Raw genomic sequence first — 13,793 nt, forward strand, 5'->3', positions numbered from 1 at the left:
GGTGATGCGGATCCTCAGGGAGTTTGGGGACTTTTCCGGGTACAAGCTCAACGTGGGGAAGAGTGAGCTCTTCGTGGTACACCCAGGGGACCAGGGAAGGGGGATAGACAAGCTTCCATTGAAGAGGGCGGAAAGGAGTTTTCGGTACCTGGGGATCCAGGTGGCCAGGAGCTAGGGAGCTCTACACAAGCTCAACTTGACGAGGCTGGTAGAGGAGATGGAGGAGGAGTTTAAAAGGTGCGAGATGCTGCCACTCTCCTTGGCGGGTAGGGTACAGTCGGTGAAGATGAGGTTCCTTTTTATATTCCAGTGCCTCCCCATCCTGATCCCCAAGGCCTTTTTAAGCGGGTCAGTAGGAGCATCATGGGATTCGTGTGGGCGACAAAAGACCCCGAGGGTGAGAAGGGTGTTTCTGAAGCGGAGTAGGGACAGAGGAGGGTTAGCGTTACCTAATCTGTGTGGGTATTACTGGGCTGCCAATGTGGCGATGATACGCAAGTGGGTAATGTAGGGGGAGCAGGCGGCGTGGAAGAGGCTGGAGATGGCGTCCTGTGTGGGCACAAGTCTGGGAGTGCTGGTGACAGCACCGCTGCCACTCCCGCCGACTAGTACACCACGAGTCCAGTGGTGGCGGCGACTTTGAAAATTTGTGGGCAGTGGAGGCGCCACGGGGTGAGGTAGAGGCTTCGGTTTGGTCCCCGATCCGAGAGAACAATCGGTTCGTCCCGGGGAGAATTAATGGAGGGTTCCTGAGCTGGCACAGGGCAGGAATTAGAAGGATGGGGGACCTGTTTTTAGATAGGACGTTTGCGAGGCTTGGGACGCTGGAGGAAAGATTTGGGCTTCCCCCCGGGAATGCCTTCAGGTATATGCAGGTAAGGGCGTTTGTAAGATGGCAGGTGAGGGAGTTCCCGTTGCTTCCAGCACTCAGGATCCAGGATAGGGTGCTCTCGGGGGTGTGGGTTGGAGAGGGCAAGGTCTCGGCAATCTACCAGGAGATGAAAGGAGGAGGAGGAGACCTCGGTGGAGGAGCTAAAGGGTAAATGGGAGGAGGAGCTTGGGGAGGAGATAGACGAGGGTACGTGGGCGGACGCCCTGGGTAGGGTTCATTCTTCCTCCTCTTGCGCCAGGCTTAGCCTAATACAATTTAATGTTCTTCACAGAGCGCATATGACAGGGGTGAGGCTGAGCTGGTTCATTGGGGTGGAAGACAGGTGTGCGAGGTGTTCGGGGAGCCCACCAAATCATACCCATATGTTCTGGGCGTGCCCGGTGCTGGATGGGTTTTGGAGGGGCTTTGCGAGGACAGTGTCTAAGGTGGTGAACACCCAGGTTAAGCCGAGCTGGGGGTTAGCACTATTTGGGGTATCGGACGAGCCGGGAGTGCAGGAGGCGAAAACGGCCGGTATTCTGGCCTTTGCTTCGCTGGTAGCCCGGCAGAGGATTCTGCTACAGTGGAAGGATGCGAGGCCCCTGAGCGTGGATGCCTGGATCAGCGACATGGCAGGGTTCATTAAATTGGAGAGGGTAGAATTTGACTTGAGAGGGTCTTCTTCAGGTGGTGGCAACCGTTCCTAGACTTTCTAGCGGAGCGTTAGGAGGTGGTCAGCATGGGGGAATTCGTGATGTAGTTGTAAGATGTTTATTTATGTGTTCTTTGTTTTTCTTTTTTCTGTAATAATTTCTGTTTGTTGAAAATATGTAAAAATTTGAATAAAAATATTTCTTCTAAAAAAGAATTCAATGAGGCTTGTGAGGCATGACCTGCCCCTCACAAAGCCATGCTGACTATCTTTAATCAAACTATGTTTTTCTAAATAATCATAAATCCTACCTCTCAGAATTCTTTCCAATATTTTGCTCACCACAGACGAAAGAGTGATGGGTCTGTAATTCCCAGGGATTTCTCTATTCCCTTTCTTGAACAGGGGAACAACATTCGCCTCCCTCCAATCATCCGGTACGACTCCAGTGGAGAGTGAGGACGCAAAGATCATCGCCAACGGCGCAGCAATCTCCTCCCTCGCTTCCCTCAGTAACCTTGGGTATATCCAGTCAGGCCCACGGGACTTATCTATCCTGATGCTTTTCAAAATTTCCAGCACATCCTCCTTCTTAATATCAACCTGTCCGAGTCTATTAACCTGGTTCGCACTGTTCTCATGAGCAACAAGGTCCCTCTCTCTAGTGAGTACTGAAGCAAAGTATTCATTGAGGGCCTCCCCTACCTCCTCAGACTCTAGGCACAAGTTATCTCCACTTTCGCTGATGGGCCCTACTCTCACTCTGATCATCCTCTTATTTCTCACGTCAATGTAGAACGCCTTGGGGGGTTTTCCCTAATCCTTCTGTCAGGGCTTTTTCATACCCAGTTCTAGCTCTCCTCAGTCCATTTTGAGTTCCTTCCTGGCTACCTTGTAACCCTCTAGAGCCGAGTCAGATCCTTGCTTCCTCAACCTTACGTAAGCTTCCTTCTTCCTCTTGACTAGAAGCTCCACTTCTCTTGTCATCCAAGACTCCTTCACTTTACCATTCCTTCCTCGTCTCAGTGGGACAAAACAATTCAGCACTCACAGCAAGTGCTCCTTAAACAATCCCCACATTACTGATTTGATTTATTGTCACATGTATTGGTATACAGTGAAAAGTATTGTTTCTTGCACGCTGTGCAAACAATGCATACCGTACATAGGGAAGGAAGGAGAGACTGCAGAATATAATGTCACAGTTATAGCAAGGTGTAGAGAAAAAATCAACTTAATACGAGGTAGGTCCATTCAAAAGTCTGATGGCAGTAGGGAAGAAACTGTTCTTGAGTCGGTTGGTACGTGACCTCAAACTTTGGTATCTTTTTCCTGACGGAAGAAGGTGGAAGAGAGTATGTCTGGGGTGCGTGGGGTCCTTAATTATGCTGTCTGCCTTTCTGAGGCAGCGGGAATTATAGATAGAGTCAATGGATGGGAGGCTGGTTTGCGTGATGGACTGGGCTACATTCACGACCTTTTGTAGTTTCCTGCGGTCTTGGGCAGAGCAGGCTCCATACCAAGCTGTGATACAACCAGAAAGAATGTTTTCTATGGTGCATCTGTATATGTTGGTGAGGGTCGTAGCTGACATGCCAAATTTCCTTCGTCTTCTGAGAAAGTAGAGTCGTTGGTGGGCTTTCTTAACTATAGTGTCGGCATGGGGGGACCAGGACAGGCTGTTGGTGATCTGCACACCTAAAAACTTGAAGCTCTCGACTCTTTCTACTTCATTCCCATTGATGTAGACAGGGGCATGCTCTCCACTACGCTTCCTGAAGTCGATGACAATCTCCTTTGTTTTGTTGACATTGAGGGAGAGATTATTGTCGTCGCACCAGTTCACCAGATTCTCTATCTCATTCCTGTACTCTGTCTCGTCATTGGTTGAAATCCGACCCACTACAGTGGTGTCATCAGCAAATTTGAAAATCGTGTTGGAGGGGAATTTGGCCACACAGTCATAGTTGTACAAGGAGTATAGTAGGGGGCTGAGGACACAGCCTTGTGGGGCACCGGTGTTGAGGATGATCGTGGAGGAGATGTTGCTGCCGATCTTTACTGACTGTGGCCTGTGGGTTAGAAAGTTCAGGATCCAGTCGCAGAGGGCGGAGCCGAGGCCAAGGCCACGAAGTTTGGAGATGAGTTCCAGAGGAATGATGATGTTGAATGCTGAGCTGCAGTTGATAAATAGGAGTCTGACATAGGTGTCTTTGTTATCTAGGTATTCCAGGGTAGAGTGCAGGGCCATGGAGATGGTGTCTGCTGTGGACCTGTTGCAGCGGTAGGCGAACTGTAGTGGATCAAGGCAATCCGGAAGGCTGGAGTTGATTCATGCCATGACTAACCTTTCGAAGTACTTCATGATGATGAATGTCAGAGCCACTGGACGATAGTCATTAAGGCACGCTGCTTGACTTTTTTTTGGTACAGGGATGATGGTCGTCTTCTTAAAGCAGATAGGGACCTCAGGTTGTTGTAAAGAGAGGTTGAAGATGTCTGTTAAAACCCCCGCCAGCTGATCCGCGCAAAACCTGAGTGCTCGTCCGTCCAGTTACCCCATCCGGGCCAGTGGCTTTCCTTGGGTTGACCTTCGAGAAGGCTGCTCTGACGTCTGCAGTGGTGATCTCAGATACAAATTCATCCGCGGCTTCTGGGGTGGAGGGCTCGCTCTCGCTGACCTCTTGCTCAAAGCGGGCATAGAATGCGTTGAGCTCATCAGGGAGGGGTGCGTTGGAGCCGACGATGTTACATGCCTTCATCTTGTAGCCCGTTATGTCTTGCAAACCTTGCCATAGACGGCGGGGATCCGTGTGGCTAGCCTGGGACTCGAGCTTGTACTGTCTTTTGGCATCTTTGATGGATTTCTTTAGATCACATCTGGCTTTCGTGTAGAGGTCAGGGTCGCCTGATGTGAACGCCTCAGACCTAGACTTCAGCAAGCAGTGGATATCCCTGTTCATCCAGGGCTTCCGGTTGGGAAACACGCGGATTTGCTTCTTTGGCACACAGTCTTCTACACACTTACTAATGAAGTCAGTTACTGTAGTGGCGTACTCGTTCAGGCTGGTCGCAGAGTTATTAAATACTGACCAGTCCACTGGCTCTAAGCAGTCCCGTAGGAGATCATCCGATTCCTCAGACCAACAATGCACGACTTTCTTTGACGGATTCTCCCGCTTCAGGTTTTGCTTATAAGCCGGGAGCAGGAGCACAGCCTTGTGGTCAGATTTGCCAAAGTGTGGACGGGCGATAGAGCGGTAGGCAAGCTTGATATTTGTGTAGCAGTGGTCCAGGATGTTTGGGCCTCTGGTGGAACAGGTGACATGTTGGTGGTAACTTGGTAGTATGCTCTTGAGCTTGGCCTGATTGAAGTCCCCAGCTACAATGAACAAGGCCTCGGGATGTTTCGTTTCAAGGCTATTTGTGGTGGTGAATATTTCGTCCAGTGCGACTTTCACATTCGCATGGGGTGGGATGTAAACTGCCGTCAGGATAACGGAGCTGAACTCCCGCGGAGTTGTGCATTTCCCCAAGAACAATTGTTCCCACTTTATGCTCCTCAGCTCCTGGCAGTATAATTTCCCCACCCCCAATTAAATACCTTCCCATACTGTGTGCTCCTATCTCTCTCCATGACTATGGTAAAGGTCAAGGAGTTGTGGTCACTGTCACCGAAATGCTCTTCCAACGAGACATCTGGCACCTGGCCTGGTTCGTTGCCGAGCTCCAAGTCCAATATGGCCTCCCCCCTAGTCGGCCGATCTACATAAGAGTCAGGAATCCTTCCTGTACACACCTGACAAAATCTGCTCCATCCACACCATTTGCACTAAGGAGGTTCCAGTCAATATTAGAAAAGTTGAAGTCACCCACGACAACAACTCTGTTACTTCTACACTTTCCAAGGTCGGCTGCCCAATCTGTTCCTCCATCTCTCCGCTGCTATTGGGGGGTCTATAGAAAACTCCCAATAAAGTGACTGCTCCTTTCTTGTTTCTGACTTCCACCCATACCGACTCAGTAGACAAACCCTCCTCAACTACCTCCTTTTCTGCAGCTGTGATGCACTCCCTAATTAACAGTGCCACTCCCCTTCCTCTTTTACCTCCCTCTCTATTCTTCTGAAAACATCTAATCCCCGGAACATCTAACAACCATTCCTGCCCCTGTGAAATCCATGTCTCCGTAATGGCCACATCATAGTTCCAAGTACTGATACATGCTCTAAGTTCATCTCCCTTATTCCTGACACTCCTTGCATTGAAACAAAAACACTTTTACCCATTCCACTGAGTGTAATTTTGCCGTATCAACTGTCTATCCTTCCTCACAGACTTGCTGCATACTACTTCTGCCTGTTCAACAGCTACCCTATCCCCTCATCCATAGCTCTGGTTCCCATCCCCCTGCCAAACTAGTTTAAACCCTCCCGAAGAGCTCTAGCAAACCTCTCACCCAGGATATTGGTGCCCCTCCAGTTTAGGTGCAATCCGTCCTTTATGTACAGGTCCCACCTTCCCCAGAAGATATCCCAATGATCCACATAATCTGAAGCCTCCCCTCCTGCACCAGCCTTGTAGCCACGTGTTCAGCTGCACTCGCTCTCTGTTCCTTGCCTCACTTGCACGTGGCACCGGTAGCAATCCTGAGATCACTACTCTGCTTGTCCTGCTCTTTAGCTTCCAACCCAACTCCCTAAAATCACCTTTTAGATCCTCATCGCTTTTCTTAGCCATGTCGTTGGTGCCCATGTGCACCATGACTTCTGGTTGCTCCCCCTCCCCCTTAAGAATCCTGGAGACTCGATCCGAGACATCCCTGGCCCTGGTACCCGGGAGGCAACATACCTTCCGGGAGTCTCGCTCGCGACCACAGAATCTCCTATCTATTCCCCTAACCATTGAGTCTCCTATCACTATTGCCTTTCTATTCTCCCCCCTTCCCTTCTGAGCCACAGAGCCAGACTCTGTGCCAGAGACCTGGCCGCTAGGGCCTTCCCCCGGTAGGTCATCCCCCCCAACAGCATCCAAAACAGTAGGCTTGTTTTGAAGGGGAACGGCCACGAGGGATCCCTGCACTGTCTGCCCGTTTGTTTTCTTTCCTCTGACTGTAACCCAGCTACTCTTGTCCTGTACCTTGGGTGTGGCTACCTCCCTGTAACTCTTCTCTATTACCCCCTCTGCCTCCCGGATGATCCGAAGTTCATCCAGCTCGAACTCCAATTCCCTAACACGGTCTTTGAGGAGCTGGAGTTGGGTGCACTTCCCGCAGGTATAGTCAGCGGGGACAGCGGTGGTATCCCTCACCACCCACATCCTACAGGAGGAGCATGCAACTGCCCTAGCCTCCATACCCTCTTACCTTACAGAATATAGCTGCCCTGTGGACCAACTGGAACTCCCCCCTCCGACTCTGCTCCCAGTCAGCTGCACTCTCTGTAAACTCCTGGCTCCCTTCACACTCTTTGAGGAAATGTAGGATATGAAATGAAAGGAGCACCTTACTTCCTCCTCACCTAACTCCCTCAGTCACCAAACTCTCACTATAGCACTCAAATGCACCCAAATTCAGCACTCAGTGCAGTCTGCACTGTAGCTGGCTCACCTTTATACTGTGACTCTAGCCTCTGAAAACTAGCCTAATCTAATTCACTAATTAACAAGCTCCAGCTGCAAGTAGCTACAAGTAGAACCTTTGTTTAAAGCTGATTGAAAATTCACCTTCTTCTAAACCAAACAGCAACTTTAAAGATAATTAACTAAATAAAAGAAAGACTAGACTTTAGATAAAGATGAACCCTTAATATCCCTCAGTCACCAAACTCTCACTATAGCACTCAAATGCACCCAAATTCAGCACTCAGTGCAAACAAAAACCTTCTTTGCACTCTCTCCAAAGCTCCCATGTCCTTCTGATAATGTGGTGACCAGATGTGCATGCAATACACCAAATGCGGCCTAACCAAGGTTTTATACAGCTGCAACATGATTTCCCAACTCCTGTACTCAATGCCCTGGCTGATGAAGGCAAGCATGCCATATGCCTTCTTGATCACCTTGGCCACCTGTGTTGCCACATTTAGTGAACTATAGACCTGCACACTCAGATCCCTCTGTATGTTAATATTCGTAAGGGTTATGCCATTTACAGTATAATTCATACCTAGATTTGATCCTCCAAAATGAATCACCTCGTATTTGTCCAGATTAAACTCCATCTGCCATTTCTGTGCCCAAGTCTCTAATCTATCTATATCCGTTGACAATCTTCGGCACTATCAGCAACTCCGACAATCTTCGTGTCATCCGCAAATTTAATCAGACCACCCACATTTTCCTCCAGGTCATTTATATGTACTACAAACAACAGAGGTCCCAGCACTGATACCTGCAGAATACCACTAACTACAGATCTCCATTCTGAAAAACAGCCTTCCACTGCTACTCTCTGTCTTTTATAACCAAGCCAGTTCTGTATCCATCTAGCCAGCCCACCCCGAATCCCATGTGATTTTAGTTTTTGTACCAGTCTGCCATGTGGGACCTTGTCAAGTGCCTTACTAAAGTCCAGATAAACTACACCCACAGCCCTTCCCTCATCAATTTTCTTTGTCACCTCTTCAAAAAACTCAATCAAGTTGGTGAGACATGACCTTCTGCGGACAAAACTATGCTGCCTGTCACTAACTAGTCCATTTTTCTTCAAATATGTATATATCCTGTCCCTCAGTATCTTTTCCAAAAGCTTCCCCACCGCCGATGTCCGGTTTTATCGGCCTATAAATTGCTGGATTATCCCTGCCTCCTTTCCTAAACAAGGGAATAACATTGACTGTTCTCTAGTCCTCTGGAACCTCGCCTGTGGTCAAAGATGATATGAAGATATCTGTTCAGGCCCCAGCTATTTCTCCCCTTGCCTCCATCAGTAACCTGGGATAGATCCCATCTGGCCCCAGGGGCTTATCTACCTTAATGCAATTTAGGATATTCAACACTTCCTCCTTTGATATATTGGCATTCTCAAGATTGTTCACACAGGGCGGCACAGTGGCAAGCACTGCTGCCTACGGCGCTGAGGAACCAGGTTCGATCCTGGCCCCGGGTCATTGTCTGTGTGGTGTTTGCACAGTCTTCCCGTGTCGGTGTGGGTTTCACCCCCACAACCCAAAGATGTGCAGGATTGGCCACGCAAAAATGCACCTTAATTGGAAAAACAATAATTGGATACTCTAAATTTACTTTAAAAAAAAAAAGATAGTTCACACACCTATCCCGGTCCTCAAAATCCCGCACCGGCCTCCCCGAACAGGCGCCAGAATGTGGTAACTAGGGGCTTTTCACAGTAACTTCATTGAAGCCTACTTGTGACAATAAGCAATTATTATTGAAATCCGTCATATCCTTCCCTCTGGTGAATACTGATATAAAGTACTCATTAAGGATTTCACCCACTTCTTGTGGTTCTACGCATAACTTCTCTCCATTGTCCTTGAGTGAGCCTACTCTTTCTCTTGATACCCTCTTGCTCCGAATATATGCATAAAACATCTTGGGATTCTCCTTGATCATGTTTGCTAAAGACATTGCATGGCCCCTTTTATAGCGCTCTTAATTCCACTTTTAAGTTCCTTCCTACTTTCACTGTACTCCTCAAGGGCTTCGTCAGTTTTTAGATGCCTAGATCCATCTTATGCATCCTTTTTCCTTTTGACTAAGCTTACAATTTCCCTCATCATCCATGGTTCCCGAATCCTGCCATTTCTATCCTTCCTGTCCTGCACTTCAATCAACTGTCTTTAAAAGCCTCTCACATGTCAGACGCAGATTTGTCTTCAAATAGCCGCTTCCAATCCACATTCTCCAGTTCCGGTCTAATTTGGATGTAATTGGCCCTCGCTCAATTAAACACACTCACCCGCAGGTCACCCTTGTCCTTACTCATGGCTATTCGAAATCTTATGTAATTATGATCGCTAAGCCGAAAATGCTCCGCCACGGAAAAATCAATCAACTGGCCTGGCTCATTCACCAATACCAAGTCTAGTATGGCCCCCTTCCTGGTTGGGTTGTCAACATACTGTATCAAAAAGCCTTCCTGGACACATCTAACAAATTGCTCTCCATCCGAGCCCCTAGCTGTAAGGGATTCCCAGTCAATATGGGGGAGGCTAAAGTCACCCATCACAGCTACCCTGCTTTTTTCACACCGTTTCAGTATCTGTCTCCACAATTGCTCCTCAGTCTCCTGCGGGCTGTTGGGAGGTCTATACCACACTCCAACATTGTGATTTCACCCTTCTTATTCCTGAGCTCCACCCATAATGCCTCACGACAAGCTCCCTCCAATGTGTCCTCCCTCAACACAGCTGTGATCTGCTCCCTAATCAGCAATGCAACTCCCCACCTCTTTTGTTTCCCCTTCTGTCCCATCTAAAACAACGATATCCCGGAATGTTAAACTGCCAGTCCTGTCCCTCCTTTAACCATGTCTCCGTAATTGCAATTACATCATAGTTCCATGCAGTAATCCAGGTTCTCAGTTCATCTGTCTTACCGGTTATACTTCTTGCATTGAAGCAAACGCACTCCAGACCACAGTCCCGCTGAGCCCTGTGACTTCCCTCTGCCTGCTCTTACTCCGCGCTATGTTTATCTCAGTCTCACTTTTTTCCCAAGTCTCTACACTTACTGGCCTGCTGTTCCGGTTCCCACCTCCCATCACACTAGTTTAAACCCTCCAGAATAGCACAAGCAAATCGCCCGCCCAGGATATTGGTGCCACTCCAGTTCAGGTGCAACCCGTCCTTCTTGTACAGGCCTGGTCTTCCCCGGAAGATATCCCAGTGATCCATATATCTCAAGCCCTCCCTCCTACACCAACACTTTAGCCACGTGTTCAACTGTACTATCTCCCTACTCCAAGCCTCACTAGCACATGGCACGGGGAGTAATCCCGAGATTACTACCCTCGAGGTCCCGCATTTTAGTTCCCAACCTAACTCCCTGAATTGTCTTTGCAGGACCTCTTCCCTCTTCCTGCGATGTGGACAATGACATCTGTCTGTTTACCCTCCTGTTTCCGGATGCCCTGCAGCTGTTCAGAGACATCCAAGATCCTGGCACCAGGGAGGCAACACACCATCCTGGAGTCCCGTTTGCAGCCACAGAAACACCTATCCGTGCCCTTGATTATTGAGTCTCCTACTACCATCACTCGCTTGGACTGAGCCCGACCTAAGACAGGTCCACAGAACCACAGAATTGTTACTGCACAGAATGTGCCCATTCAGCCCATCATGTCTGTGCTGGGTCTCCGTTGTTCCGATCAATTTACTTAATGCAATTCCCCTGCTTTCTCCCCATAACCCTGTACATTCATTCTTTTCTGTTAAGAATGCAATAGCCTCTTGAATGTCTTGGTTGAAACTGTCTCCGCCGTCCACTCAGGCAGTGCATTCCAATCTTAACAACTCACTGCATTAAAAAGGTTTTTGTCATGTCATCATTGCTTCTTATGCAATACCTTGAATCTGTGCCCTCTAATTCTCGATCTTTCCACCAAAGAGGAACAGTTTCTCCCCATCTGCTCTATCCAGGTTCATGATTTTGAACACCTCTATCAAATCTCCTCTCTCTAAAGCAGATCAGTCCCAACTTCTCACATATATTTCTGTATCTAACCCCATACTGTACCTGGCCTGAGAGTGTTTGATGGGGACAGTGTAGAGGAAATTTTATTCTATATCCAACTCCATTCTGTACCTGCCCTGGAAGCATTTGACAGGGACAGCAGAGGGAGCTTTACTCTGTATCGAACCCCATGTTATACCTACCCTAGGAAGGTTTGATGAGAGACAGCGGAGAGGAGCTTTACTCTGTATCTAATGCTGTGCTGTACCTGTCCTGGGAGTGTTTGAGGGACAATGTACAGGGAGCTTTACTCTGTATCCAACTCCATTTTGTACCTGCCCTGGAAGTGTTTGACAGGACAGTGCAGAGGGAGCTTTACTCTGTATCTAACCCCATGCTGTAACTGACCTGCAAGTGTTTGATGGGGACAGTGTGGAAGGGTCTTTACTATGTATCTAACCACATGCTGCACATGTCCTAGGAGTATTTGATGGGGACAGTGTAGAGGGAGCTCTACTCTGTATCCAACCCCATGTTATACTTATCCCGGGAGGATTTGATGGAGACAGCGTATAGGGAGCTTTACTCTGTATCTAGTCCTGTGCTGTACCTGCCCTAGGAGTATTTGATGGGGACAGTGTAGAGGAAATTTTATTCTGTATCCAATTCCATTTTGTACCTGCCCTGGGAGTGTTTGACAGGGACAGCGTACAGGGAACTTTGTAACAGTGACTATTTCAAGTCCTGTTCGTCCGTGCTGTTCCTGCCCTGGCAGTATTTGATGAGGACACGGTAGAGGTACCATTTTAACTTCAGGCACTCAAGGGTATAATTCACTATTGCGATGGCAATCTCAAAATTAATAGTTCTAGTATGTTTTTGATAGAGATTACAATTGTATGTGAACTTGTCTGTAAAGTGAAGTAGAAAAGTTCTGAGATGTAAATGCATTTGAGTGCTGCCTTGTGGAGTTTACAGTGCTGACTGCCAGATTATGGATTATAACGTCTGCTTTAACAGCTTTATACCGAGCAGCAACATAAATTATACTCTCATAAAATTGAAAAAAGATATGAAAATAAACTAAGCTGTGCTGTGCTAAAAATAACTGGCTAAACTCTCAAGGCTGGTCATTTCAATAATTCATCACAAATTCATACATTATGGAGTAAAAATCATTAAGAAATGAAAGCACTCAGCTTGTCAATGCCTTTAGTATACTGTAATTATCAGAATTTGTTCAGAGTGTTCATCTGGCAATAATGGTTCCATGGTTTCAGAAGGACAATATTCATTTTTTGAGAGGTCAGAAAAGCACAAAAACACTGTTTCGTCCCATTGCTGGGAACACGCAAATAACACATCCAATAGTGGGCAAATACACTGAAGTGCAGCACCAAGACTTAGTGCAGCTGTTAATGTTTCACAGGAGCATTATCAGAAAAAATTTGATACTGAGCCAAACGCTTCCTTGAAGAAGGTTTTAGAGAGCGTTTTAAAGGACAAAAGAGGGATGGAGAGACATATCGAGGGAGTACCAGAGCTTACAACCAGGGAAGTTGAAGATACAACTGCCAATATTTCAGTGATTAAAATTGCAGATGCGCAAGAAGCCAGAATTGGACAATGGTCGAGAAGTTGGAGAAGGTTATAGAGCTAAGAAGGTGTGAGGCCTTGGAGGGAGATGAAAACAAGGATGTGGATTTTTAATTCAAGGCATTAATGAACCGGGAAGCCTATGGATGTTAACAAGCATAGGGGCGATGGGCGAACGGGACTTGAGATAGTCAATCAGAGCTGGAACAGCAGTTTTTTAAAATATAAATCTCAGAATGTGGGTGGTGCTGGCCAAACCACATTTGCTGCTGTCTCTAGCTGCTCCAAGGAGTTGATAGTCTTCTCCTTGAACAGCTGCAGTGCGGGTGGCAGTGATGCTCCTATCGTGGCACAAAGTGGAAAATTTCAGGATGCTAGCCCTGGCAAGTATGAAAGAGCATTGACAATGTCCATGTTGGGGTGGTTTGCAAGTTCATAGGGAGCTTGGAAGAGACGGTACTCCCACAATACGCAGAAGGCTGTGGAGGCCAAATTACTGAGTGACTTTAAGACAGAGATAGATAGGTTTTTGATCAATAAGGGTATCAGGGGTTATGGGGAGAAGGCAGGAGAATGGGGATGAGAAAATATCTGCCATGATTGATAATTATTGATTGCAATTCTGATAATGCCAAGCATTGATATCTTCATTTCATTCCTGAATTGCCATTACGGAAATCAAGACAAGATAATTACGTCAGAACGAATTAGCAAATAGTAACCTTCAAGCGGGCTAATTTCTCAGTCGCACTCTGTCTCCCCTATCAGCCTTACTTTCTACGATTCCCAGGTCCCACAACCATCGCTATTACCTGGATCTTTTCATGGAAGCAGTCAACATCTTTTCAAGTGAATTGGACTGATCATGCAACGACAGGGTAGGGGGATATATAGTGAAACAACAGGGTTATTGGACATATAGCACAACGCAGGGGGGTCCGAGGGTGGGGGGCACACTATAATGTGTCAGGATAAATAATTTATAGCTCGGAAACCCTACCATCAGACATTTTGTACAAAATTGCAATCTGAAATCACACTA

General features: G+C 47.4%; 1 protein-coding gene across 2 annotated transcripts in view; it reads right to left on the reverse strand.

Annotated features, from left to right (window-relative positions):
* The window catches only part of rabgap1l (RAB GTPase activating protein 1-like), a 934,074-nt gene that overhangs the window by 621,479 nt on the left and 298,802 nt on the right, over nt 1-13,793 (reverse strand). The window lies entirely within an intron of this gene.

This window comes from Scyliorhinus torazame, chromosome 7 (assembly GCF_047496885.1).
Source record: "Scyliorhinus torazame isolate Kashiwa2021f chromosome 7, sScyTor2.1, whole genome shotgun sequence".
In the NCBI taxonomy this organism is placed as follows: domain Eukaryota; kingdom Metazoa; phylum Chordata; class Chondrichthyes; order Carcharhiniformes; family Scyliorhinidae; genus Scyliorhinus; species Scyliorhinus torazame.